Source organism: Accipiter gentilis, chromosome 8 (assembly GCF_929443795.1).
Source record: "Accipiter gentilis chromosome 8, bAccGen1.1, whole genome shotgun sequence".
Lineage (NCBI taxonomy): Eukaryota > Metazoa > Chordata > Aves > Accipitriformes > Accipitridae > Astur > Astur gentilis.
Window position 1 is genome coordinate 39,027,414 of NC_064887.1, and position 6,046 is coordinate 39,033,459.

Sequence of the window (6,046 nt, forward strand, 5' to 3'; positions counted from 1 at the left end):
TGCATGGCTCCTTGTGTCCTTGCTGCAACTCCGATACTGACTACTAACACACTCCTTGCCACCGCAGGCCACCACATCACCATCTCTCAAGCCCCATGAGAAGTGTTGTACGTGGCCTTTCAAAGTCACCTCAGGAACTGCGATGCTGTCTCCAAACACTGCCATTTTTGCCTGCTCTGTACTCTCCCTGTCCTTCTGGGAAACTACTACGTCAAGTCCAACAACACCTAGAGAAACTGCCAGTTGTTATTTTAAGTGCTTTTGGCAAACCTGGTTTGTAGATGTCATGCCTATGATCTGTTCCATTTTCAGCAGAACTAGCTCACGCTTTCTTCTTCGATTCTTAATTTCACTCATGACACCAAGTTGCCTTTGGTTTTTTTTAACGTGAGTAATTAGCAGGTCTTTAAGAGACCTGTGTCTTCCACTAACGGAGAAAATGGATTATACAAATTAGAGAAGTTCCTTAGCACAACTCCATTCCTTTACCAAAACAGCCATACAGAAGATCCAACTTCCCTGAACACAAGAGAAGAGAGAAGACCCTTCCTTGCTGCTTCCAAGCCCATCCCTCCAGGTGGTTTCCCCATTTCCTATCAGGGCTCACTCACAATGGCTTCTGCTGCCTCTTTGTGCTGCCTGTAATCATTTGGTCTCCGACTATCCACAGAACAAAGTCGTCCCCCAAAATGACCAATACAGGGAATTAAAGAACACTGTACTCAAGCAAGCAGAGGTGTTAACAGCCCGTTAAGCTGTTTTCTGTATGGGGAAACTGATATAACTACAGCAGAGTAATTAGTAGCACCACAACTATGCAAGCCTAACTCCCCCTAGTACAATTCTGCAACAGCCATTCTTATGTGGTCAAGTGTGCAAAGGCAGAAGTTACAACACCCTAGCTAGAATATTTATTCTGCTTTAAAGACCATCCTTTTGCAGACCAACTCCTAAAGAGTGGATTACTGAACACGTAAGGGGATATGCCCCTCCCCCAACAAACCAGAAAAACCCACAGTTATCCATTTGCCTAAGTCACAGCACATTAGCCAAATGCTATAAAGGGGATCCAAAGTTTAGGGGAAAAAAAATACTTTTACAGAACTATTGTTGTTGCTCCTCTCACTCTTTAGGAGATCAAAGTCTGCTTTCTGCACTGTTCTTCAAGCACATGCAAACATCATGCAAAAAATACAGGCTTTGAGCACAGCACAGAAGAGGTGGTACAGCTTAGAGAAGAATTATAAAAAAGTCCTTGCTTGTGTGTGGGAAGGCTTAAGGGAATATTTCAGCACATCAGGAGCTGAATCACTGCATGTAGGTGGAGCCAGACAGATTGACAAGATCTGTAACTTGAAAAATGACCTAAGTCTGAGATCAATCATCTCACAGAGTAGCTGACTGAGGGGAACAACATACGGAGACAGCTCAAGGTGATGAGGCTCAATGTCAACATGACATGCAAAAACTGTATTAGAGGCACATGCTACAATTTACCAACTATTCTATAACTCAAAACACGGACAACTGTGATCCTCTCAGCACCAGCAGGCCGAGCAGCCTTTTTTCTGTTACCTCTCAGTATCACCACCACAACTTTATCTTAACAGATTTCCCTACAAGAGCAGCACATTAAAAAAGCACTTTGGGGGAAGCCATTAGCAAACATCTCTTTCTCATGTATTAGATTAATGAAGAATCTAGCTTTCAGGTAGATTTTCTGAGAAGCTGTGGAGCAGCCACTTGATGGAAAACTAAGAATTACAGATCAGGCAAAAGCATGAAAAATAAAGGATGGTACACCAAGATTTCAAGTTTTACAGTCCTTCAGATCACTAAACCCCATAAAATGTGCTTGATAGGCTAATTCAGGACAGAGAACAGGACTCAAATTACAAACAAAACCAAGTAATAACTTTCTAGCATTCATCTTCTGAAAGCTCAGACTTGGGGGTCTATTTATCAGAAGACCTGTAATTTGTATATGCAAATGAAACCAGATTCCTACAGCTAAGCAGTTCCTGAACCTTGCCACTAGACACAAACCAGTTAAAAGGTCATTCATTGCTTTACTATTCCAATTCTGCATGGTCTCGAACTATTTCCATTTGTGACTCTCTTAAGGTAAAACACTAAACTTTAAGAGATTTATTTAATGAATTAAATAAATATTAATTTACCATTCTCGGTAGATCTTCTATATTACCAGCAGTTAGTGTTATATCAGTACTCATTAACACTAGATTAGATTGCTAACCAATAACCCTGACAATTTCAAGTGCAATTTGGTGGGTCATTCTAAAGTTCAAAATGTTTTTTCTCCTCGTTCTCATAAATGCTCTATCACTGTAAATATCATTTAGCAAATGCTGTTCTCTCATATACTCCAGCTAGTCATGTGGTCAAACTGAAGGGTAATGGTTTTCCCTCATTAGTTCAGGGGAACAGAGTTAATCCCTGCTAATCTGAGAACAAATCCAAGTTTTTAGCTCACTACGTCCCATGCAGGACATTCTTTTCTGTGCTGCAAAATTAGTACACCATCTTCTCATGGCTATCTGTACACTTACTTAAAACAGGGAGCCAAAATATGCAACACTGGGAACCTCAACCAACCACAAAGGAAAAGTCTCTTATTAAGCAGTTCCAGTGTAGGCAGAAATTTCTGTTCAGAGTGACAACAGCTAAGAATATGCATTTTATTTGATAGGGAATAGTATCATCCAAAGACTTACGCGGGCATCTGGACTCTTAAGAGATTGTTCTTATGAACATAATCCCAAATAAACAGGATTGTCTGACTGGAGTGTTAATTCTGAAAAACTTACTTTTTCTTCGTTAAACACTCTTCTACCCCCTCCCCCTTTAAACATGTTATTCTACCTTCTTTTTGAGGACCAGGAGAATCAGTCTAGACAGAATGGGCTCTCTTTAAAGCAAGACAAAAAGGGACATGACTCAGAAGTGCTGAAAGACTAGTTATGCTTTCAGATGTTCTGCTTTATCTACCTCCTGCAAAGTAGTAAAGAGTAGGAGTGGGGAAAAAAAAAAAAAAAAAACCCCAAACCAAACCACCCAAGCAACCAGGTGTAGAGTCAGAAGGAAGAGCTGAGTGTGTAGGCAGGTTATCAGACCCCAGGAACAGATCCAAACAGAAGATAGTGAGAAATCTGGGTGCAGACGGACAGAGCCACGCTTCCTTTAAGTGCAAGCCTTTGCATTTGAGGTCCCAGGGCCTCCTGCCATTTGCAGTGGCTGCTCTGAACCCGTAAATGCTGCTGGTGAACCTGGAAGGAGCCACCAGGTTGGGCACACTGTTCTCTTTCATCAGAAAGACCTACCAGGGGGAAAGTTGCTAAAATAATTCCCACATACAGAAGTGTTACAGTTGCCACAGAGGTAAAATTCAATAGCAAATGGGAGGGAAGGCAGGCAAGAATATATTTCATAATTATCTTAAAAAGAACAACTGGAAGTTGATAAGCAGGAGCCAAGACAAAGTTAGACAGGGGTGAATAAGTATTAGGTCAGGAAATTTAAGGACAGAAGATTAGAAGTAATATCCAACATCAGAAATAAGCCTGGCAAGAAAGCTTCAGGTGAACAGCTTGTGTGTTCTGAAGGATAAAGTCTTAAACCAGGGAGACTGCTATTGTATGGCTACACAACATATACTACAGAGACAGAATGACCCTGCCGCTCTACAGAAGGTACAGCAGCATCAGTGGATTTAAAGTCTTTTAAAAATTTGTGGATGCGGCCTTGAGCTGTGCAACTGGGTGCCTTTCACATGACTAGCACAAATACTAATTTGACACAATGAAACTTTTAACTAACAGGATAGCTTGCGGCCACTTCCCTCTATTCCTCAAATTACCACAGCCAGCTTGTACAAGGTTAGTTTTCAGCAAGACAGCTGCAAAATGTAATTTATTATTTTTTTTTTTAAACCCTCACTTATACTCGCATTCAACATTTTCTTTCTTTATCGAAAAGAGCATTAGGGCAATCTCTTAGGGCTATAAAGAAGCAAAATTACCTCTACCAGTGGCTGATAAACTAGCACTGATCTAAAGCTTCCATTCAGCAGAGTCTGCCTGGTACACAGTGCATGCTTTCAGTGCTCACAGTAACGAAGATTTGTTTTACTGATGAAAACATGTTTCTGATTTGGAAAATTCATTTCAGCTAGCCTCCTTTCACATGGGAAGTAGAACAAGAGTGTAAACTTATCCATGAATTCTAACTTCAAAAATATTTTTGATGCAATATTATCACTAGAAAACAACTCACAGCCACGACACCAAAGCCTCCACAGGCAGGGTTTAACATGCCCACATTCCCGGAGTCCAGCCATGTCATTCATTACTGTTTTCCTTTCCTGATGTGCTCAGTTTACAAGAAAGAAAACTCCTCCCTTTTCTTGCTCAAAAGCCAGTTCAGCAAGCTCAATTTCAGACGTGAATGAAACTAACTTTTCCTGGTCAGAACCACCTAGAACAGTTCTGCAGGCCAAATCCAGACCGTACCAATATCCATGCAAGTTTGTTATTTTTACTGATTGCACAAAATTTCATCCAACTAGAATTCGGTAAAAATAACACTGGTAATACAAATAGGGAGATAACTACATTCCCTTTGTTAGTTTTGCAAAACAAAGCAGAGGAAAAAAAATTGAGCCATCTTAATGGAACAGCTCCAGCATACTTTGCACAAGATAAAATCAGAAGTTCTAAATAACAAGGAGCCTCTTTTTACAAAGTTACCTTTGCAGAGTAAAACGGCATTTTGAGGATTTTCATCCTATCTACCAACATCTATGAAACCACTCCATCCCCCAATCCCCTCCAACCAGTGCCCTCTAGAATTAGGCTGGCTGCTGTTTCCAGATAAAACAAGAAAAACCTGACTGAGCATGACACAGCATAAGAAATACAGCTTATGTGAACTCAGGTGGTATGCACCCAAAATTACACTGTCTAGAGAAAAAGATGCAAAACCATAGCTGTACTGGACAAGATCCTACCTCTTAGTGAAGCTGCATAAGGACCATTAAAATATGCTTATATATCATCTCCAAAGAGGATTAAACTGTATCAATATAACTATCCCTCCACAGAGCTTGGTACTATTGCTTTAGTAGAAAATAATCAAAATAGCTTACCTGTGCAAACAGTGTACAGGACAAACCTAAGGCTACTTCACATCGCAGCTCCGTATTACATATATACATAATATTTGAGGGCGACAGGAAGGTGCCGTTACCACTGACAGAAATAATTACTAGTTTCGAAAGCATCCCCTCACTAGTACTTCTCCAAGCAGATGAATGATCTCAGACGGAACAAGAGACAACACCACTGTTAATATGTTCTCATGTAACAACCGCTGTATATATAATAACAGGTAAGTTTTGCCCCCAATTCCACTCTATTTTTCTTAAGTATGTTCTTTACTAATCATCTGCTTAACAAGATATGCCTCAAGTAACAACTGCTTTCTCCATCTTGGGGATATATTAAATGATGGCAGACCACTATACGCCCATCAGTCACATCCATGGCAGTAGGCTGTGAAAAAACAAACTAATCCAGTTATTATTGCAGCAACATGAGAAAGACATCAGGCTCATTTAAAAGGAATATTTTATTTACTTACCTGTCTCGATAAGCAGGTAAAGTTATTTTAGTTTCTTTGGATGCGACAGGAGTCCTGGGCCCATTTTTGGTACTTTGAACAGTCAACTCCTCCATATGAATGAAAACATTAATGAACTTTTTAAAGGACTGAAGGAAAGAAAGAGAGCTGGACAGGGAAAGTAGAGTGGTGAAAACAAAAGAGTTGGCACACAAGCTGGCAGCAATTTAAACTTGATATTCAACGTATCAAAATATTAGTATCAACATCTCAATCATCTAAGTTCTGGTGCTACATGTGTTTATAATATATTTAGATTCAACTAAAAGTAAATAAAGACATCGCTAGATACTAAACAAGATTTAAAAAAGAAATCGTGTCAGAACAAGATTGCCATGGTCAAAGAACA